Below are 24131 nucleotides of genomic sequence, written 5' to 3'. Positions count from 1 at the left end.
CTTCAGCTGTGTGAACACACCTGAAGTTTTCTTACAGCATCTCACGAGGAGATATGGCCATTAGACCTGGGACATTGGCCACCACTGAAAACAGCTAAGAGGCAGAAGCCAGACGGAAGGAGATGCAGAGGTTAATGGCACCAGACAGAGGTCTAGCAGAGAAGGAGGAGAAAGCCTCAGCTGGTTCTCTTGCTCCCTCTCATAAAGGTTTTGCCATTTTAGGTACACTGCATTACAAAAGAATTTACAATTTGGGAAAAGGCAATGCAAATGATCAAAGGGATGGAGCAACTCCCTTATGAGGAAGAGTCACAGAGTTTGGGACTTCTTAGTTTGCAGATGAGGTGAGGAAGAGGTGACATGGGAGAAGTTTATAAAATGATGCATGTCATGGAGAAAGTGGACAGAGAAGTGTTGTTCTCCCTCTTTCATAACACTAGAACTCATAGAATCATCAAGTTGGAAGGGACAACGAGAGTCATCTCGTCCTATTCCCTACAATGCAGGAATCTTTTGGCCCAACATGGGGCTCAAGCCCACAACCCTGAGATTTGGAATCTCATGCTCTACCAACTGATCTAAAGCTCTACACGAATGCTGGAAGATTCAGGACATATAAAAGAATGGACTTTTCCCACACGGCACATAGTTAGACTATGGCACTCGCTCCCATAAAAGACAGTGATGGCCACCAATTTGGAGGGCTTGAAAAGGGAAGCGGGTGGCGCTGTGGGTTAAACCACTGAGCCTAGGACTTGTCGATCAGAAGGTCGGCGGTTCGAATCCCCGCGACGGGGTGAGCTCCCGTTGCTCGGTCCCTGCTCCTGCCCACCTAGCAGTTCAAAAGCACCTCAAAATGCAAGTAGATAAATAGGTATCGCTCCAGCGGGAAGGTAAATGGCGTTTCCGTGCGCTGCTCTGGTTCGCCAGAAGCGGCTAACTCATGCTGGCCACATGACCCGGAAGCTGTACGCTGGCTCCCTTGGCCAATAAAGCGAGATGAGCGCTGCAACCCCAGAGTCGGTCACGACTGGACCTAATGGTCAGGGGTCCCTTTACCTTTTTAAAAGAGGGTTAGACAAATTCATGGGGGAGGATTAGGCTATCAGTGGCTTACTAGCCATAATGGCTATGCTCTACCTCCATAGTTGGAGGCTGTATGCCTGTGAACAACTTGCTAGAAACCGCAGGAGAATGCTCTTCAGCTTGAATCCTGCTTGCAGGTTTTCCCCACAGGTAGTTGGCCACTGTGAGAACAGGACGCTGGACTAGAAGGGCCATTGGCCTGCTCCTGTTATGTTCATATGCAGTGCTCAATCAGAAAATGCAAAATTTGCATGTTCCTTTCCCCCCACCTCAAGACAAAAGGCAGCTAATGGTACCTTTAATAAATAGCATGCTAGAACAATGAGAAGCCCCCAAGATCCTATGCCCCTCTAGTTTTGTTTCTTAGGGCTTCTCTCGTGCCTGGAGCTTAGCCAAACGCAGACCCTCACAAAAGACATGTTTGCTGAAGTTATTCCAACCAGGGCTGGCCGTCAAAGACAACAGTTCTCGCAAGAGGAAATAAACAACCAACGCAACTACAGTGGTACCTCAGGTTAAGTACTTAATTCGTTCCGGAGGTCTGTTCTTAACCTGAAACTGTTCTTAACCTGAAGCACCACTTTAGCTAATGGGGCCTCCTGCTGCCGCCGGAGCACAATTTCTGTTCTCATCCTGAAGCAAAGTTCTTAACCTGAAGCACTATTTCTGGGTTAGTGGAGTCTGTAACCTGAAGCGTATGTAATCTGAAGCGTATGTAACCCAAGGTACCACTGTATGTGAATCAGCCTTGAGGCTGGAATTCTGGAGTTCCTGGTCATGGTTACAGGAGACAACAGTGTATCACTGCTCTGAGTGGGGCATGTCTCTCCCTCTCTCTGCATCTGTAGGGAGGAGGGCTGCAAGATAAGTCACATTGTGGTACGGGAATTGGCTCTCAAGGTTGTAAGGAACTGCAGTTTGGCTGAGCCTTAAGGCCTCCCAAGTTTAATCTTTTTGTTCCTGTTAAACCTTGGCATTTGCACATAGGAGTGTGCGGTGTGACCTTGTATCATCTGCTCCCAGGAGGAGGCTGGGGACCAGCCACTGGCTGGGTTTATTGGGTCCACCTCCCCTCAGCTTCCTTATCCCAAGGAGTGGATTTGCAAATCAATTCCGTAATGGGAAGGTTTCCGATAAAGGAATTATGTTTCTTCAAAGGATTTGTCACCAAGTCACTGGAAGCAGACACATTTCCCGTTCTGCATTGGGTGCATGATCCTGGCTGTAGGGAGAGATTTTGCTGAGTGAGAATTCGAACTGCGAGGAGGGGAGAGGAAAACTCCCAAGTCTCTCTTCCCCCTCCACCTTCTGCCCTTCTGAAACTAGGCTGATGGGATCCTCCGGATTCACTACTTTTTGTCATAAGTTCTTATTGAGTTGCATACAATTTAACAAATTCAATTCAGTTTCCATGCAATATTCCGTTAGCCTTTTGACTTCCCAAGTTCCCTTCCTTACTTCTGTGATGTTTCTGTTCAAATCCTTTTATCTACTACCTTAAAAATAATTATTATTTCTATAACATATAATTCACATTACATTCCTTTATCATTTTCTCATTCCGTGGCCTATATTTCCAGACCTGCCTGTGATTTCATTTGACTGTAATATTTTCTCACATAATCCGAAAGGGATCTTGAGACACTTCCACAAACAATTTCGTCCTTTTGGTCTCTTATTTTTGCCATCAATTTCGCCATCTCCATATAGTCCAATATATTAATCCATATTTTGTATTATGCTAACAGCAATATGGTTTGTGTCAGTTCCAAACTACAGCTGCAATCGAAATTATTCAACCCCCATTGCAAATCAGGCGGAATTCAGCTGAAAACGCGACTTATACTGGCTTCTCCAGTCTCACTCTGAGTTGCATTTTCAGCTGAATTTGGGGGAACTGCTTGAAGCATCTGTTGTGTGGAGCTATTTCCATTGCTTTTGTGTGATTTGCTCACTGCAAAAAGCTGAAAGACTGAAAATTTGGATAATCAACCTGTTTTGCAATGGGGGTTGAATAATTCTGATTGCAACTGTATGTGGTGCCTGAGACAGGATAGCCAAACTGCACTGTTGGTCACACTGAAAAACTCTCCTGCCCCATTGCAAAGTGTCCTAATGTAGCTCCCATTCATTTCTATGGGACTAAGTGCCGTTTCAAGCAGTTGCTCAGCCTATGCTACCGTGGACACATGTCTATGTGCTTCTCCCTCAATGGGGCTGTCTCTGGACTGAGACACCTCCATCTCCCTGTCCTGCCATGCTGGAAAGCAGCAGCTTCACAGCACCAAGTCCTAGGATGGCTTTCGGGCCTCAGCACCTACAAAAGGGAAATTCCCCTGCTTCAGCCAGAACAAGGCTCTTCCTTCTGCTTAAGTGTTCTGGAACAGCCTCTTACCCTCTTCCGGCTGATGAGATAGATGTAAACACTTTGAAGGAAGGAGAAGATGAATAAATGGAATGCAAGAGGAGGTGGCCCTTCAGATATCCTGGCCCAAGGCCAGTTGGGAATGAGAGAGAAGCAGCCCCATTAAGGCCCCCACCCCCCATCCAGCTGTGGATGCATCTGCAGAGGCTAGATTGGGGCATTCCATTTTAATTTACACAAACTGAAACACAACTATTACTTCCTCTGACATGGAAATGTGGTTTTTTAATGAAGCCTAAAACAGCACTGTCTAAACCACAGAGCCTAGGGCTTGCTGATCAGAAGGTCGGCGGTTCGAATCCCTGCGATGGGGTGAGCTCCCATTGCTTGGTCCCTGCTCCTGCCAACCTAGCAGTTCAAAAGCACATCAAAGTGCAAGTAGATAAATAGGTACCACTCCAGCGGGAAGGTAAAGGGCATTTCCGTGCGCTGCTTTGGTTCGCAGAAGCAGCTTAGTCCTGCTGGCCACATGACCCAGAAGCTGTACACCAGCTCCCTTGGCCAATAAAGCGAGATGAGCGCCGCAACCCCAGAGTTGTCCATGACTGGACCTAAAGGTCAGAGGTCCCTTTACCTTTACCTAAAACCTCATTAGCCTCTGGTTTCTTTGCAGTGGCATCACACTGCCAGCTCATACACAACTTATGACTGACAGCAATCCCAAGATTCTCAAGTCAGGTATCCCCCATCCTTGTGCAGATCTGAGCCCCCTGCCCCAGCGCAGAAGTTTGCATTCATCTCTGTTGATGTGTTTTGTTGGTTTCAGCCCAGCTTTTCCATCCTAACAAGGTCGGTTTGCATTGTGTTCCCACCTTCTTAGAGGTTAGTTACCCCTCTCAGTTTTGGGTCATCCACAAATCTCATAAAGATTCCCTCTACTCATTCATCTAACACAATGACAGAGGACTGAACATAAGGAGAGTCTGTTATGGGGGTTCTGTCCAGCTCAGTATCCTTTTCTCACAGTAGCTAACCAAGTGTCCCCATGGGAAGTGTACAAGCAGTTCCTGACTCAAGACAGAGCCCAGCACCTGCCCCCCCCTGTCCTAACCTCCCTCTGGTTGGGTGAGGAACCACTAAATGAGTACTCCCAGAGGACTATTTTCCATCCATCCAGAGCCGGCCCAGCCATTAGGCAGCATGAGGCCACTGCTTCAGGTGGCAGAAGCCCCCCATGCAACACATCCATGGGTTCTCCATTACCTCCACCAACGGTGGAGAAGCTGCCACCATCAGTGCCAATACTGGGCAAGATCGCATCCGTTTGGGGTGAGATCTCACCCCAAATCAGTTTGATCTTTTCAAAATGGGTGCCAATGGTGCTTCACCACCACCTGCAGATGCAGGAGGGCACATGGCAGGAGCAGCAGCAGGAGCAGCAAGGTAGGTGGTGGTGGGAACTGCAAGACAAAGCAGCACAGCCTGTTTCACCTCAAGCGGCAAAACAGAACACACCACCCCTGCACCCAGCTGCGAATCCACTTGGCAATCTAGTATCATTCAGCCAATTTGCTGACCAAGATATCATGGTAGACTTTGTCAAATTCTTGGCTGAAGTCAAGATAACTTATGTTCACAACATTCCCACAATCCACTAAACTAGTACAGTGGTACCTCAGGTTACATACACTTCAGGTTACATACGCTTCAGGTTACAGACTCTGCTAACCCAGAAATAGTACCTTGGGTTAACTACTTTGCTTCAGGATGAGAACAGAAATTGTGCTCCGGCGGCGCGGCAGCAGCAGGAGGCCCCATTAGCTAAAGTGGTGCTTCAGGTTAAGAACAGTTTCAGGTTAAGTACAGTTTCAGGTTAACAGTTTCAGGTTAAGACCTCCAGAACGAATTAAGTACTTAACCTGAGGTACCACTGTAAATTTATTTTTTTAAAAAGAAAAGTTTGTGAGAGAAAGAGATTATTAGTCTGACACATTTATCTCTCCCTAATCTCTGTATTGCTAATCAAGAGGACACCTTTATAAGCTGTTCTACCTCCCCCTCCCTCCATTATTGAAGTCAGATTGACCAGTTTCTCAGCTCATCCTTTCTGGAGACAACACTTTCTTGTCTTCAGTCCATGCTTCTCAGAAAGGACCCAGAGATCCTCAAGAGTACACCAGCAGTTTCTTTAATACCATGGGATGCCGTTCACCTAGCCCTGAAGACCAGTGTTCATTCAAAGTCCTTAGGCGTTGCCTGACCGACTCATTATCAGTCTAGAATAGCAATTCTGGCCCTAAACCGGTTGGGCAATTTATTGCAGGAAGGTTGTACTCAGCTCCCCTCTGCTTGTTCATCCATTAACATTTCCCCCTCCTTCCTGAGCAGGGGGGTTCACCATGGCCTTCCAGTTGCTTTGAACAGTCTTGCAAAAGACTTTTTGCTGCTCTAAACATCAGTTCTGAGCTTTTGCTGTTGCCCCTACTGCCACCATTTTTCTTTCTCACTGAAATGGTTTGCAGCTGCACTTTTCCTTAACTCCATCTTAAACAATTCTGCACCGTAGAACCCTACATATCATTTGTCTGAGCTTATTAAAAGCAGCTTTCCTGAAAAGCAAAAGGGCAGTTTAGGCTTTACTCACCTTTGACTTTATGAAAGATCGCAAATTCTAACACCACACCATCACTTCCCCCCCAAAGTCCCTACTACTGTCATCTCAACAAATCTTCACCGGACATGTAGCATCATCCACCAGTTTCACAAAAGCATGATCTCTTCGCCCAGGCTTTCCCTGACCCCCAAGACCAGGCCCTGCCATAACAAAACCCGTGTTGTTTTGTATAATACTACTTTACTGGATTTTACTTTACTGTTTTTATTACACTGTTCTATTGTTTACATGTCATGTTTTTTGCATACCGCTTAGAGGGCTTTAAATAGTAAGTAGTTTAGAAATGTTTTCAAGTGGGTCAGTGTGCCAGCTTTCAAATTCCTCAGAATTCTCCATCAGGCTAATTATTAAAAACAAAAAAAACCCAAAGGGGATGGGAGCAGAGACAGAAGAAAAAACCTGTTAGTTCAACCATCTTAAACACTTATCTGACATAGACCTGGATAAACAGCCTGGCTTACACCAACAGTCTTCCCCACCCCCAACTCCCTTCATAGTTTTTATCATCCAGCCTGAGGTAGAGTCATGGGGAACACTATTTTATGAGGTTTTGGCATTGCCCTCATCTGGACTTTGGCACGCTCCAACCTGGTTATCGCAAGTTACATGAGTAACAAGGCAGGGTTCCAACTACCTGAGGAGTGAAAGTCTAGAAGAATTGCAAGAAGATTACCTCAGAGGTGGGGCTGTAGGCTGGCCCTCCACCACTGCCCACATGGCCATGCGCTACACAAACACAGCTGTAACACATGAATAGGTACTCACTTATCTAACAGCTCTCACTGGTAGTCAGCGTTAGAAACTCAGGTATATAATGTGATTGCCAAATGACACCTTAAACCTAGGCTGCGGCTGCCACAACAGAATGTCTAGGAACCACCCCCCCCATGGGATTTATTCTTATTTTTACTGTTACAGTCATACCTCATGTTACATCCACTTCATGTTACGTTCCTTCAGGTTACGTCCCGCAGTGACCCAGAAGTACCGGAAAGGGTTACTTCCACGTTTCGCCGCTCGCGCATGCGCAGAAGTGCAAAATGACATCATGCGCAGAAGTGGCGAATTGCAACCCGTGCATGCGCAGACGTGCCACTGTGGGTTGCGTTCTTTTCATGTTGCGAACGGGTCTCCCGTTCGCAGCCAGAGGTAACACTGTATTCATTCATTCATTTCATTTCTATACCAATTTATATTTTAAAGAACAAATCTCCAAGCAGTTTACGACACGTTAAAACGTCAAATAAAGCAATCCAGAATAAAATTAACTCAGGGGAAATATCTCAGTTCCTTCTCTAAGTGACATTTTGCTTTCTCCAGTCACCAGTCTGGCACCCAGAGATCTCCATGTGGTCACAACTGGACTCGCACCAGTCGCAAAAATGCGCCTGGCACCTGGCTAATTTCGAACGCTGCTGGTAGTGCTTCCTCACAGTGCGTAGTAAAACTGTGGAAATCGCTCCCACAGGAGGAAGCAATGGCCACCAACTTGGACGGTTTTAAAGGAGGATTTGACAAATTCGTAGGGGAGAGGGCTATCAATAGTTGCTAGCCATGGTGACTATACTCTGTCTCCACAGTTGGAGGCAGCAATGCTTCTAAATCCCAGTCACTGAAAACTCCGGGGCGGGAAGAAGAAGAAGAGTTTGGATTTGATATCCCGCCTTTCACTCCCCTTCAGGAGTCTCAAAGCGGCTAACATTCTCCTTTCCCTTCCTCCCCCACAACAAACACTCTGTGAGGCTGAGAGACTTCAAAGAAGTGTGACTAGCCCAAGGTCACCCAGCAGCTGCATGTGGAGGAGCGGGGAATCGAACCCGGTTCCCCAGATTACGAGACTACCACTCTTAACCACTACACCACACTGGAGAGTGGTCTCGTGCTTGAATCCTGCTTGCAGGTTTCCCAGAAGTTGCATCTGGCTGGCCACTGTGAGAACAGGATGTTGGACTGGATGGGCCCCATTGGCCTGGCCCAGCAAGCTCTTCTTGTGTTCTTAACGTAGACCACAAAGAAGCACCTCAGATGCTCCTCTTAAAAGTTTGGCGACGGCACATGTTTGATGACTGCATGCGAAATCAGATGGCGAAAACAAATTATTCACAGGCCCCTGTGAAATGCTTCTGACCGTGCAAACTGACTCCCCAACTGATGGTGGGTGTTTAGCCCTCACAAAAAGGCTGTTGTTTTCCTCAGCACAACAGGGCCTCTGATGGTCTCACTCGGGGCTGTTAGCCTCCGTCAAGCTGTTATTTATCTATGAGGGAGGCAGCATGAGGCAGCGGGCAGGTGGATCGGGGTTAGTGGCAGGATCAGGTGGGGACACATCAACAGCAATGCTTATCCTGTATGTAAGGGCTGGCAACGCCACGCTTGAAGCCCCATAGCAAGGAAGGAACCCAACTGAGTCACATTGTTTGTCCCTATTTGAGTGCCAGGTACTTACAAAAGGATAAGTAGAGGCTAGTGTTTGTCCAAAGTGGCTCACAGTCCTGAAATCTGGAAGGATATGAAGATCTCAGATAGCTCAGTTGGTGGAGCACACGACTCTTATTCTCAGAGTCATGGGTTTGAGCCCTGCTTTGGGCAAAGGTTTCCTGGGGGGTTGGACCAGATGACCCTCATGTTCCCTTCCAACACTACGATTCTATGGTTAACTCATGCTAGCACAGGAGCCAGCAAGACAAAGGGAGAGTTCGCCCACACAGTCCCCACCCAGGGATAAGACTGGCATGTGATGATTTGCATGGGCTGTCCTCAGACTATACAGAAAGAGCATGACATGAGGAGCATCACAGAAATGTAGAGTTGGGAGAAACCCAATGGATCATCTAGTACAGTGTTTCTCAACCTTGGGTCCCTAGATGTTGTTGGACTACAACTCTCATCATTCCTAAGCTCTGGCCTTGCTAGCTAGGGATGATGGGAGTTGTAGTTCAGCAACATCTGGGGACCCACAGGTTGAGAAAGGCTGATCTAGTCCAACGGCTGATCTAGTCCAGCACAGGACTCAAATACAGGAATCAATGCATCAGAGCCGCTCATCGCCTTTCCCTGCCGAAGCATGCTTAAGTAAGCCTTTGGGATGGGCCACCTTGGAATGATCTCCCCTCTCTCCCTCTGGAATTAGCCCAGCGCCCCCCAAAACACACCCACAAGAGATTGCATAAGGCATCCACAGGATGCCTCATGGACAGCTGGCTGCACCCACGCTCCAGGAACTGATTTGGCTGCCTTCGTCCAACAACTAGAGAGAGACACGGTTCTCATCTCCGGATGACTCTCTCCCTGAGGAAAGAGCAGAGCTTCTCTCCACCAACCTGTCAGCACAAACAGCAGCAAAATGATACGCACCAAATCAGCACCTCAGGTACCTCTTACAGAAGGGCACAACATGACCCAGCCGGCTGAGCTGCTCCAGTCTTCCACCTGGTCCAGATTTTGGGTGGTTCCTTTGCACCTCTCACTCTAAGCATTTTCAGTTTTCTATTCTCCCTCCTCCCCATCACCACGAATCCCTCAGGGCCCATTCCCTTCTGCCTTTGACCCACAACAGCTCCAAACGTGTTTTTTGTCAGCCTGAGATGAACTACACCACACAATGAACCTGGCACAGCCTGGCATTTGGCAGGCAACCCACAACGGGCACTTTTAGGACCCCTGAGTGCAAGAAACGGGTCAAGGCTTAGCTCAAGATGCAAGCAGTCACCTTTGCTTGACTGGCTCATCCCATGGCACTGTGGGCAAACATCAGCAAGGGGCCAAACTTGCTGTATGCCCGCAGTCATCAGTCTGGGGCTGTCCAGCTGTTTTGGACTACGACTCCCGTCAGCCCCCACAAAGACCCATAGAATTGTAGAGTTGGAAGGGAACCCGGATGGTCACCTAGTCCAACTTCTTGCAATGCAGGAATCTCAACACATGCCCCTCCATCATATTGGACCCTGCTTAGCTTTGCAAGTGTGCTAGCAGTTTTACTGCTGCACCACTAGAAGGACATCATATGGCTGTGCTGGCAGCGGCTGATGGGAGCTGTACTCTAGTCCAAAGCAGCTGGGTGGCACCAGTTTGGGGATGGCTGAGCTAGACCTACTGAGAGACCTCCATCACCCTGCTGCTCCTCCTCCTCCTCCATGAATCTCTTAAACCTCCTTTTAAAGCCATCCCAGTCAGTGACCATTGGTACATCCTGTTTGATGTTGCTGATAGGAACATACCCATGATATTAATCTATTGGCAGAGGAGGGAATAATGCAGACATCACCCTCACAGAAAACCAACCATCTCAGGGGTTGTATACAGTGATAGTAAGTACAGACCTGCTGAAATTAATGGGTGTGAATAATTTAGGTCCATTATTTCAATGGGTCTACTTTGAGTATCTGTGGAATACTGTTGTTTTCATGGCTTGTTTTGACATTTCATTGATCCCCCCCCCCCATGTTTGGCTGGACAGTTTAGATTTTTTCCAGATAAGTAATAAAACACATTATGAAGACATCCATTAAAAATCTGCTTAATACAGGGTCACAAACTCTTGCACGTACCTCAGATCTAAACTTTCGGCACTGTGTTTAGCAGGTTTAATTGAGTTTCGGTCAATTCCTTTTTCAAAAGTCAAGCAGCACTAACTAAAATCTTGCACCTTAACTTGCGTTCCTCCTACAGGTTTGTTTGCCCTTGGCACGCCCTCTGGGAGATGACATGGCCATGAACTGCAGGTAGCAAAGGACTTGTGCAGAGGGGAAAAACCTTCCTCCTGCAGGTGACAAGCTCTGAATTTAATAGGGCGTCTGGGCAGAGGAGGCAGCCTGAATAAATAATGTACAAAGCTGCTTCCAGCTGGCCGCCTGTAATGCAACCTCCCCCCCGCCCCGGCCTGCTGGCCCAGCACAGATCCGGTCGCTGGCAGACATGATGTGGTCGAAGTCTTCCCTTTTTAGTAGCCCTTCCTGCTTCCATCAGCATTCAAGAGGTGGCATAGGTCCTCCTCTGCAGCTGAAAGGCCCATTCTGCCCTGGCGCTCAGGTGGCAGAAGCAGAAAGTGACCACTCCAGCAGAAGGGAAGCCTAGGGGTTGGAACGCCACTCTGCAAAGGGGGAAGGGACGAGTGGTCACTCCTGCAGGGGAAACAGCTCTAGGGAGAGGAAGCAGGAGGAGGGCAATAGCTCGGGAGACGCAAGCACCGGTGTGGCTGCAGCCCCAGGCAGGGAAGGCCAGGACAGGCTGATCCTGAGCTCTGCTCCACTTTGCCCCCAAACCTCTGGTCAAATGCCTGGCAGCCAGCCGTGGGCGAGGGGAGGCTGGCTCTCGCCTCTCAGCTCCGCAGCCAGGGCGGAGGCAGTGCTGTGTGGAGCAGGAAACTGCAGAACCCTGGTATTTATTTACGCCCAGATTTCCAAGGCTTTAAAAAGCTTGCACAAAGCAGTTTCCTACAAAGCCAACACGGTGCGAGTACAGTTTCAAAACAAGAGAGCTCTTAACGCCGTGAGAGCAACAGCAGCTTGAAAATGGGCGTCTGAGAAAAACACCACAATCTATTATCCAAAAGCCTTCCAAAACAGGAAGGTTTTCAGAACACGCTTGGAAAACAGGAAGGGAGGGGGCTTGGCTAATCTCCCCCGAGAGCGAGTGCCACAATCAGGGGGCCACCATGGAAAAGGGTCTGCTGCTACCAGGTACTGGTAGAACCAAGAGCAGCAGGAGTTGGATAGGCTCATGAGGGCATGTTGATGGTACCTGAGATGACGACTTAGGATCTGCGTGGCTTAGGATCAGCACTTGAAATTGAGCCCAGAAGTGATTTGTTAGCGAATGCAACTGATGGAAAAAATAGGTGTGCTATGGACGCACTACTGCAAACACTCTGGCAGCCACCTTCAGAACAGACTGGACATCTCCATCCAGAGTAGCAGGAAAGGCTCTCTGCAGTACCTCCACCTCATCTGGATTAATTTCCAGTTGGTTCGCCCCCATTTCAAATCAAACCTGGTTCAAGGTTTCCACTGCCTCCTTTGTAGTGGCTGATGAAAACAAGGAGGCAGAGCTGAGCCGCGACCGTTTCTGAACAAACCTCACCCACTGGTGGCTTCATGGAAATGTTTAAAAAAAGGATGGAGGATAAGGTGAGCCAGCAGGATCCCATAATCCACTATCTCAAGAGCCACTGACACATCCAGGGTGGCACTTTCCCTGCTTGTGACTCATTCATTTCCCAAACCAGGGAGTAAACTAGATTCCTCCAAAATCACTTTGAGCTGAGAAACCCCCATATGTTCCAAGACCTTGACCAAGAATGGTAAATTGTCACTGGACAACAATGGTTAAACAAACAAAAAAAGTTTTATAGGTTGTATGTCTTTCTCAACTTGATCATTTTACAAGGTTTTGTATGTATTGTGGTATTTTATGCAATTTGTGACTTGCAGTTATTTTTATTGATCGTTTACTAATTATTGTAATTGTTAAGCATGAATTTGTTTAATTATTAATAATTTTGAGAGTTGATTTTGTTGTGTACTATTTTATTATATTATTGAATATTACTTTGATACAAGTCATTTAAAGGAATGTTTTATTATGACTTTTTGTACTGGATTAGATCATTATAATAAGGTGTGTGTTCTCTGTTGTATATTTTGTTACTGCAAACCGCCTTGCGTATAGTAATACAGAAAGGCCGTATACAAATTAAAAGTGAAGTGAAATGAAATGGAAAATTCGGGTCTATGGTGGGTTTCTCTAGAGTCTAGGGTTAGGCAGAGGTGCACCGCTGCCTCCAATCAAGAGACTCCGTTGCCCTGGCTCTCTTCTAAGACAGGGAAGGAAAGATCCAAAAGATCAAGAGACAAGTCTCGACCTCCAAGCAGTCTCCCCCCATCCCCAGGCTTGACAAGCTTAAAGGTCTCCATTAAAAACCTTTGCAGTGGCTGTATCCACCTCCCGTCGGAGCAGAAATTATCTGCAAAATGCACTGACAATTTGCCACAGCAGGCTACAGAGGGCTCAGCAGAAGCTCCTGGGATGCAACAGACCTCTCGCCACTGGGAAAAGGGCAGACACAATGTTGGCAGAGGAAAAGGCTTTGTCTGCCATCACCTGGAGGGCCCTAATACGGACTCCCCACCCCCTACTTGCATTAACCCTGAGTCTTCTGCCATTTATACTTCCCCGCCACCTAGTCAGCCATTTCATTGCCTTTGGCTTCTCAGTCCAAGCGAGGAGTCACGTGCCCTCTACAATTCTAGCAAGGGCATTTAGGAGCGATGCTATTGAGAATTCAGGTCGTTTCAGAGAGAAGTTGTGGCCAGATGTTTCAGCGAGAAACTGTCCCAGAAGGGACCGGCAACCCGCTGCATCCATCAACCAGCAAGACAGACTATTCTAAGAGCCTCTGTAAAACCCCTGCAGAGGGATAAGCCTAAATGCATGGAAAATGAGAATGCTATCAATGGCTACCATGATGGTTATGGGAATCGCAAGTGAGGAAACCACTGCTGGTTCAACTCAGGTCCTGCTTCTGGGCTTCCCTTTGGGGTACCTGGTTGCCCACTGGACTATATGGGCTCCCTTTGGCCTGACCCAGCTGCTGTAGATCTCTTCTGATGCTTCAGTGACTTCTACAGTAGTAAAACATACAACAGTAGTGTTGGAAGAGACCACCAGGGTAAATCTAGTCATCCACCCCGTGGTAAAGCAGGAATCTTTTGCCCAACATGGGGCTTGAACTCACGACTCTAAGAGCCTCATGCTTTACCGACTGAGCTAGCCCAAGTATTTTTCATTCTGGATCTGTGCTTGTGGAATTCTCCACAGTGCCATAAATGTCAGGTCTACCTCCCTGGTCTTTTAGGAGGGTTTTTAAAAAAAACCCTTTAGAATGGGATTCTGATGTATACAAAAGCTAAGAAGGAATACAGGGAGGTATCTTATACAGAGTCAGACCAATTGATTCATCTGACTGGCTATACAGTGGTACCTCGGGTTAAGTACTTGATTCATTCCAGAGGTCCGTTCTTAACCTGAAACTGTTCTTAACCTGAAGCACCACTTTAGCTAATGGGGCCTCCTGCTGCCGCCGGAGAACGATTTCTGTTCTCATCCTGAAGCAAAGTTCTTAACCCGAGGTACTATTTCTGGGTTAGAGGAGTCTGCAACCTGAAGCGTATGTAACCTGAAGTGTATGTAACCCGAGGTACCACTGTACTGACTGGCAGCATACAACTCAACCTGGGCGTGCCGGGAGCTGAATTTGGGGTGTTATGAATGCAAAGCTAAGAGCCAAGAACCCTCTCCATGTTGCGAGAGTGGGACACATTTACAAATTCCACCCTCCCTACTGCACAGAAAGTCCTCTAACTCCCTTAAGGTTTTCTTTTCTTTTTGCATGCACAGCGCATTGTTGTTTTATCCTGCTTTGGGAATTGAAAAGTAAAATGAAGTTACAAAAAAGGTTCTTGCACCCAACCAAGGTCATTTTGCTAACAATCCAGCCTTTCCTGTTCTGCACAGCCCCATTGTAGAAGTCGCCAATCAGCAGCTGATCCATTCAATGGGCCCAACTCCCCCCGAAGGCCACGGAAAAACACCACCGTCTGCCAGCATCAGGCTAACAGGAAAAGCTTCCCCAACGTGGTGCCCTCTGGGTGTTTTGGACTACAGGTCCCATCTGCACTAGGCAACACTGCTAAAGCTGATGGGAGTTATAGTCCAAAATGAATGCGCTCATTCACAGACTGGGCAAAGCAACATCCTCAGGCACTCAGGAACATAGCTGTCCACTTTTCCCTTTTCTTGCGAGGAATCCTATAAGGGAATGTCCCTTAAAAAAAGGAAAAAGTTGATAGCTATGCTCAGGAAGCTGAAAATAAAAGTGGCAGAGAAGGTTTCTGAATGCAGTGAACCTTTAATGCTCTGAAATAAGGGGCGTTGATCATGTTCACATACGAAAGAACCCCCATCCTTTAACCAGAAGGGGCTGCTCTTTCTAGCGTAGCATCATGGCTAGACCAGGAGCCAACCTGTGACCCACATGCAGCCCTTGGCCATTCCCCTGGTGGCCCCCCTTTTGCCTCTCCCTACTGCCCTGCTAATCGGACACCAGCTGGGCAGCAGGGAAAAGTCCCAAGAGGGCAGCAATCAAGGACAGATCAAGGGCACCAGGGAGGAGGTTCTCCCTCCCCCCCCCCCACGGTCCAGATCCAATGAAGACCGCTGTCCCTCCTCCCCAAGTGATCATCTGCACTTTAATGAGGAAATAGGGAGGCTGGGATGACAGCTGCTTGGCAGGCTAGTGGCAGAGGGACATAATTTTATTGGAAAGCTCAAGGAATGAGGCCACCCCTGCACATCTGTCTATCCATGAGTGTTGCTGTTAATGCATGTCTGGGAATAGGAACCTGGGAAGCTGCTTTCTAACAAGTCAGAGTCCTGGGGCCTATATAGCTCAGTATTGTCCACACTGGCTGGCAGCAGCTCTCCAGGGTTTCAAGGAAGCGGTCTCTCTCTGTCTTAATCTGGAGATGCTGCCAGGAAATTAATTTGGGGCCTTCTGTATGCAGGGCAGACGCTCTACCATTGAGCGATGGTCCTTCCCTGAAGAACCTGTGTGTGTGTGTGAAAGAGAAAGAGAGAGAGAGAGAGAGAGAATGTGGCTGGCTCTGACTAAGAGTGGCGCTGTGGTCTAAACCTCTTGGACTTGCTGATCGGAAGGTTGGCTGTTTGAATCCCCCCAATGGGGTGAGCTCCCGTTGCTCTGTCCCAGCTCCTGCCAACCTAGCAGTTCAAAAGCACACCAGTAAAAGTAGATAAATAGGTGCCACTGCGGCGGGTAGGTAAACTGTCACGGTGTTCCATTACGCCAGAAGCGGTTTAGTCCTCCTGGCCACATGACCCGGAAAGCTGTCTGTGGACAAACACAGGCCCCCTCAGCCTGAAAAGCGAGATGAGTGCCGTACTCCATAGCTGCCTTTGACTGGATTTAACCATCCAGGGGTTGTTTACCTTACCATTTATCTTCCTCTGGCACATGGCCCCGGGCCCCTAAATGTGGGATGTTTATGATGCAGACAAACCAACAACGCATGTTTGCTAGAGAGGCACATTATAGGCGCTGAAGCTCACAAGTTGTCCTGTAGGTTTGCTAGAGAGAACTCTGAGGGCCACTCCCCCTGTACCCTGACTTCTCACTTGGCTGGACACTCCCTTTTTGCTGTTTGGCTTCTCTTCGCTCTTACTCTTCATTTCATCACCAAGCCAGAAATGTGAGAACATCTGCATGTCTGAGCTCCATCGCTCAGACACCATCTTAAGCTAGACTTCAGCATCTCTGAATTACCATGTTACGCCTGGCTGGGCAAAGCTGCTGTATCTGATAATCCTCAACAAGTATTCTGAGTAAATAAATGCTTGTTTTTTTTATAAGGCTGTTTGTGCGATTGTTGTTTTAAGGGGAGAAAGGGGGAAAATACCAGGAGAATCCAGTCTGCCTTAAAGCATCCTGGTTTACTTAAACTAAAAGGCTAAGACTAGCCTATCTAAGCTTCCCTTTTAAGCTGCAAAGGGATGCAACTCTGTTGTATTCACAAAAGTGAGGAAGGAAGGATAATATCTAATCTAATAAATATAACCTCTGCTGGCATCTATACACATCCCTACACTAATGTATTTTTAATCTTTGTTGGAAGCCGCCCAGAGTGGCTGGGGAAACCCAGCCAGATGGGCGTGGTACAAATAATAAATTACTATTACTATTACTAAAGATTGCCCATCCCCAGGCAGACTATGAAATCAGGGAAGATCATTACAAAGTTTGCACAAAAGAAGCAGCACTCTCACTCTCTCCCAGCCTCAAACCCAGCACTGTGAAGAGGATAATACTGGCCTACCTCAAAGGACCGGTGTAAGAATTACTCTCCCAAAAATGCATCTGAAGTGCTTTGGACTCTCTTATGAACTACATAGCATTGTTACTTTGCATTTAGAAAGTAGTACCCCTTTTGACCCAGACCAGATGTTAACTCTAGTTAAAGCCACAGTCAATGGGGCTGTGCAGAGAACACCTTGTTTGCCACTGTGAATTGCAGTCCAAAGCTCCAGCCAGGAGGAATGAGATGGAACAGGCTGTGCTCAGCCTCACACAAACTGCAGTCTGAGCAAAGCCACTTCCTGGACTGGGTTCTTTAAAAGACACGTTGAAAGAAGCTGGGACGGTGCCAGAACACTCTGTAATGCCCAGATGCAGGGTGGATGTTGCCCAGCTGTGGAAAGGCCTCCAAACACAGAGCCACAAATGGCGCCAGCTGCTCCTTGGCATCCACACGTACATTTCAGGGGGGCAAAGGCTCCCCAGAAGTGGTTGCAAGACTCTTGCGCAAGGCACCACTGATCTTGGGATTCAGAACCACTGCAGCATCCTCAACTCACCAGTCAATTCTTTTGGATTCCCTCTGACAGCCAAGCCAGGATGGTTAGATGAGGAACATTTCATCTAACCACTTAAGCCTCTGCCCATCTTTAAGCCAAGTGAAAGCAGAACAAGCCGAGAAGCTGGTGAACAAGCGAGGCCGGAAAAATATAAAAGGCCACTTGTGCAGCAGGGCTAAATTTAGACCTTGTTTTTGCTGAGGCTTTTGCAGAAAGTTGCCAGGCAGGCTCTGCCAAATGCTCAGCACAGTCTTTGCTAACTCTTCAGATCTGAAAGTTTTCCTTCCCTTTAACACTGGCCTGAAATACACCATCCGGCCTGCTGTATTTGAAAGCAGCAGCACAGAACCAGCAAAACTCTCTGGGCGGCATGGTGGGTTTTATGAGATGGGGGGAGATAGGAAGGTGATGCCAACGTACAAAAGGCAAAAATGCATCCCCATCCCAGGTTGGTCCTTGTATGGCACGAACACCTGCGTCTTTGCAGCCAATTCGGTTTGCCACTCTCATTGCAAGCAAAACCCTAGCCAAGAATCCGTCCTTTAAAAAGAAAGAAAAACAGAATGTTGGGGTTCCCTCCAGAACCTGCAGCTATCAACGTCTGAGCCTCCATGGCCAGACCTCTTCAGGGAGAGGCAAAGATGGAGGGGACGACGACTAGTGCACAGTCCCCCAGGGAAGCACCTGCGAACAACCTATCCACAGGAATGGGCAGCAATATGATATTGAGTTTGCAAGATGGCAGAGAGCTGCCAAAGCATCTAAGGTATTCCTTCAGCAATTGGATGCCCCAGCAGTGCAGCTTTGCAGATGGGAGTTGTAGTCCAAAGCACCCAGAGAGTGCCAGGTTGGGGGAGGCCAGGCTAAAGGAAACAGAGCTGGATGATTTGTTGTTCAGCGGCCTTCAACCTCAGCCAAGGAGGGATCATTAAAACACCCAAGAAGAGCCTTTTGGTCACCGGATCAGACCAAACGGGGCTCCATCTTGCCAAGCTCCCTGTTCTTGCAATGGCCAACTGAATGCCATTGAGCTCATCAAGCTTCTGGACTCTCGTGGTTCTGGATCACATGAGATAATATGAAAACAAGAGGAAGATAGCAGGATGTGGAACAGTTCTTAGGAACCTTTGGGGCAATAAAGCTCTTCCAGGCTGTACCCAGGCCCAGACAGAGGGGGGGGGGCATATGGGCCACTTGGCCCGGGCACCTTATCTACCTGGTTGTAGAAGGGGGGCACCTTATCTACCTGGCCTGGGCCTCTGCCTGGCTCTGCAAGGCCCTGGCTGTACCACATGGGGGGGAGATCATTCCAGGGCAGGAAGACAGCTTGGCTGCTGACCTCTATTCCTTGACAAGCTAGTTTTCCACCTGTGGGGAGCCTCCAGATCTGCAGCAGAGAAGCCCCAAACACTCTTCTTCCTTCTCCATTCCCGCTGGAAACTGGGGTGCCTGTGGGGCTTCTGCAGGACAGCCTCCCTGTGCATCAACTTCACCCCCCACTTCGCCCCAAGCCAAACTCCATCCTCTTGCCTGGACTGCTTTGGAGGGCTGCAGGGCTGGCTTCTACTCACAGAGCTCTTTTCAGGGGCCAAAAGCTCACAGGAGCTTGTGATTCAATTGCATGGAAAGGGATTTCTACCTGACCTTGAAAGCCCATCCTGTGGCTCAGGCAGAGAAAAGGACCTTGCACATATTCCCCAAGAATTTGGCCAATGGAAGACGGGCATGTATCCAGGGGCATCTTGGCTTCTCTTGTAACCAGGATTCCACCCATGTGGTCAAGGGATATTTTAAGTCTTTCAGCACTGACTGTGGTTAACCAGTGCTTGGATGAGCAAAGGAGGCAGCTGCCGCCAGCTTGGGGTTAAGATGCCTTCCTCTTCCCATCTGTTCTAGAGGCTGGAAAAGGGGCACCAATTAATTTCTACTGCGCAACACCAAAAATTAGCATAACCTCTTGTCATTGTGCTTTGTGGCACAGAGTTTCATTGGGGGAAGGGGCTCACTCTTCAAGGCACTCCCTGGCGTCCTGCAGCGAAATTCTCTCTCTCTGCACAGTGGTCCCCAGAGTTAATATAAGTGACTGTCACCACCTGCCAGTCCATTTGTTAAAAGGCAGGAATCGAGATCCACTCACAAGCATCCCTCAAGTCTGTCCAGTGGAGTCGTCCCCCCCCCCAGTCCAACTTCAACTGGGGTCTGCAGTGACCTTGGGGGAGCCCCATGTCACTTACTTAACGGTTCCATCGGCCTTGACTTGGGAAGCAAGCCCATCCAGCAACAGACCTCTCTGTCTGAAAGAGAAGCTTGAACAGAAGTATGTTGTTGGCACCTTCCAACGTGTCTCTTGGACAGATGGGGCACTTGTCCCCAGAGGCTCTGAGCAGCCCCAACCTGCGAGGCATTTGGCAATGCTCAGAGGTGATTATTCCCACATGCTTCTTTTGACCCAGGAAGCTCCTTTCTCGTGAGATCTGGAGACTTTAAACACAGCTTCAGAAACTGTAGAAACCACCGAGCGTTAGACTAGAGGAGCGTGATCCTTCGTGGTAATTCCAGAAGACCACAGAGAACAGCTAGTGGAATCCTAAGAGGAGGGAGGCGGCAACCGAAAGGGGGGTGTGTGTTGCAGGGTGGGGGGCTAACACTACCTTCATTAATGCCTCTCTCCTGCTCCCTGGTGTAGCAGAGAGCTGGTGTGTCTTCCTGGTCACCATATGGGATGTGCTGGATTGATCCCCTTAGGGACCAGCTGCAAATTGATTTAGCAGAGACACTCCCCCCTGGCCCAAGTGAACTGATGCATGCCTGGGCGACAGATAATAAATGGCCCCCGTTAACACAGTAAACAGTTGGCCACAAAAATCTGCCTCTGCAGGGGCACCAAATATGTAAAAGGGAATAAATAACCTGCTGCTAGATCAAAACCCTGGCTGGTTAAAACGTGCTAGCTTTTCGACTGCACGGGACTCCCTACTATAGGATTCCAGAGCAGAATAACCACACTGGATTGTGTTCCTGTTAGATTAGCCCCGGGTTGTGCTTCCAAGCTTATTCATTTTATTCTGAAGTTTAAAAATTACAACGTGCTTGGGATCTAAAAACCGCCAAGCTTCTGCAAAACAATAAAACACAAGAACACCAAAACTGCAGTTTTAAAAACCCCTGGTCTGCGAATGCCCAGGGATTTATTTATTTCTTAAGAGGCAGCAGAAACCATTGGTGCATGCCAAATGGCCAGTGTGTGTGTGTGTGTGTGAGAGGAGGGCGGCATTCTGTTCAACCAGGTGGCCACTGCCACCACAAATGCCCCCTCTAGTTCTGCAGGTTGCAGGAGTGCCAGCAGAGCTCCCTCCAAAGGTCATAGTGATCTAACAGGGCAGGAGGGAAAGTGTTCCTTCAGGTAACCTGGTCCTGCGGTGCTTAGAGCTTTCTGCATTAACGATAACAGCTTAAACTGAGCTCAGTGGCAAGCTGGCAGCCGGTTCAGTTCAATCAGTGCAGGTCGGGTAAGTGTATGCTCAAGTCTCTCCCCACCCACTGCAGTCAATCTCTTCTGGACAACTGTCTGGGGGCCACATGTCACTGGTGGGAGGGGCCAAAGGCAAAAAAGCAGAGACATCACCTTGCCAACAAAGGTCCGTATAGTTAAAGCTATGGTTTTCCCAGTAGTGATGTATGGAAGTGAGAGCTGGACCATAAAGAAGGCTGATCGCCGAAGAATTGATGCTTTTGAATTATGGTGCTGGAGGAGACTCTTGAGAGTCCCATGGACTGCAAGAAGATCAAACCCATTCATTCTGAAGGAAATCAGCCCTGGGTGCTCACTGGAAGGACAGATCCTGAAGCTGAGGCTCCAATACTTTGGCTACCTCACGAGAAGAGAAGACACCCTGGAAAAGACCATGATGTTGGGAAAGATTGAGAGCACAAGGAGAAGGGGACGACAGAGGACGAGATGGTTGGACAGTGTTCTCGAGGCTACCAGCATGAGTTTGACCAAACTGCGGGAGGCAGTGGAAGACAGGAGTGCCTGGCGTGCTCTGATCCCCGAAGAGTCAGACACGACCAAATGACACCTTTGTACGGTAGAATAATTTCTGCAGAGACTAAGGCCATGGCATTCAAGGAGGGTGTGGAGCAAGGCCAGCAAGGGGTGTGGCCTAGGGAGAGGGGGTGTGGCCTGGGAAGAGTCCCAAGGGACAGACAGAGGTCCAGAGGGCTGCAATTGGCCCCCAGGCCCGAGGTTACCCACCCCATGCTTGACTTGTTGCACACTGGAATTTCATTATTGGAAGCAAGAAATGAGGACCTCCACTCCTTCCTGGCTTCTTATTCCTCTGGGCAGGACTGAGAGCTAGCTCATTGCTGCAATGGAAAGCAGATTTGCCCTTCCACAAAACTGGATCCCATGCTCTCTTCACTGAGACAAGGTGGACGGACGCCTCCCCATTTGCAAAACAAACACAGACACAGACAGACAGACAGACACACACACACACACACGGAGCAATGTACATTAAAGTCATGATCTTATCCAACCCTCCAAGGCGTTCCTGAAAAGGAGGAGGGGAAAGCCAAGCAAGTGCCTCTCCCAATATTCTCCACACCAGGATTGCTTTAAAATTCATTAGTTTCTCTCCCCCACCCCATAAAACAAATTCAGAAGGACTTTCCACCTCCAAAACGCAGCTCTGAGCTGCAACCTCCTGTTTAAATGAAAGAGGAGGGGTCTTTTGGCTGAAGAAAAAGGGATGCTTGCTGAAATGAGCAGCTTGCTCAAAGGATGGCCCAGATCAGTCCAGCCCCCATCGTGCATATTAAACATTACGGGGAGGGGGGAGTTGAGATGCCAGTGTGCAGGAAGGGGGCATTGTTTTCAACTGCCAACTGTTCTCTGGTGCCCAGTCCTGTTTTGATTTATTCCCTGTTGTCCGTGCGGTGAGAGCAGATTCTCTTCTTCCATCCCAGCTTCCTCTGGGGCACATGGAAAGGAGAGATAAGCCCCTCCTATCAGTCCGTGTTGGAGAGATAACAGGAATAGCTCTTGAAAATTATTTTCTCACCCACCCCCTAAACACACACACAGACATTTTCTCCTTACAATCCGTTTCACACCTTTTGATGCTGTTGCTTAAATTGTACTCTGTTAATTTTTTTTAGCACAGTTGCAGGTCTATTTTAATTGGAATTTTTAATATTTTTTTCAGTATGCAGCTAGTAGAAACATAGGAAGCCATTTTACACTGGATCAGATCACTGGTCCATTAGCTCAGCATTGTCTACTACACTGACTGGCAGCAGCAGCTCTCCAGGATTTCAGACAGGAGACTCTCTAGGGCAGATTTTCTCAACCAACCCTGTGTCCCCAGATGCTCTTGAACTACAACTCCCATCATCCCTGACCACTGGCCATGCTGGCTAGGAATGATGGGAGTTGTAGTCCAACAACACCTGGGGACCAAACATTGAGAAAGACCTTACCTGGGAATTTCGTGCAATATGCTCGCCCAGTGTGCCTCATCACTTCCAATGAGTGGCTATATATTGCCAATTGCTTTTTATTCATTTTCCAAACTTATAATACATCAGTGCCAAATTAAAACTCTTTTAACACAATTTTTCCAAAAACTGGCTTCCTATTCTCTTCCTCAGATATTTCCATTTTTTGCCTATTACATGCTGCTTGCATTACAAATTTATCTCCAATTAGCATCCATTTTTAAAAACAAATACCCTTTTCCCTCAGCTGTCTGTGTGCATTTAATAAATATATGCGATGATGATGGAAAAGGGGGACAGCGTTTAACACCCCCCCCCAACCTTCCTTGCCCAAAGAAAAGCACTGCCTGTCCTTAGTAGCCAATGGAAGAGTGCAATCTTTGGACAGCTAATCCTGCTTCCCAGGCCCATCACAGAAACCTGAGACGTAGAATAAAGGTAAAGGTACCCCTGCCCGTACGGGCCAGTCTTGACAGACTCTAGGGTTGTGCGCCCATCTCACTCAAAGAGGCCAAGGGCCAGCGCTGTCCGAAGACACTTCCAGGTCACGTGGCCAGCGTGACATCGCTGCTCTGGCGAGCCAGAGCCGCACACGGAAACGCCGTTTACCTTCCTGCTAGTAAGCGGTCCCTATTTATCTACTTGCCCCCAGGGGTGCTTTCGAACTGCTAGGTTGGCAGGCGCTGGGACCGAACAGCGGGAACGCACCCCGCCGCGGGGATTCGAACCGCCAACCTTTCGATCGGCAAGCCCTAGGTGCTGAGGCTTTAACCCACAGCACCACCCGCGTCCCCCGAGACGTAGAATAGTCTACACAATTTTGCTCAAGTTACCCAAGAGTTGGAAGGGTCCCTGAAAGCCACACAATCCAACTCTTGCTTGATGCAAAGAATCCAAAACTGGAGGGATTCCCCCAAGCGATGCAGCCTCTGCATGAAGGGCTTCCACCTCCATCAAGGGAAGCTACTGACCATTAGACTATGTTCTGCCTCCACAGCTGGAAGGCAGCAATGCTTCTGGATTCTAGTTGCTGGAAACTGAAGGGAGAGAGAGGGCTCTTATGCTGGGATCCTGCTTGGG

At 48.4% G+C, this 24131-nt stretch overlaps 1 protein-coding gene across 1 annotated transcript in view; it reads right to left on the bottom strand.

Moving 5' to 3' along the window:
- Nucleotides 1-24131, bottom strand: part of BCR (BCR activator of RhoGEF and GTPase) — a 99172-nt gene that overhangs the window by 60674 nt on the left and 14367 nt on the right. The gene's annotated exons all lie outside the window — the stretch shown is intronic.

This window comes from Podarcis tiliguerta (genome assembly GCF_965153285.1).
Source record: "Podarcis tiliguerta genome assembly, chromosome: 16".
Taxonomy (NCBI): domain Eukaryota; kingdom Metazoa; phylum Chordata; class Lepidosauria; order Squamata; family Lacertidae; genus Podarcis; species Podarcis tiliguerta.
Note: the sequence above shows the minus strand (reverse complement) of the source record. Positions and strands in the feature narration are given on the sequence as shown.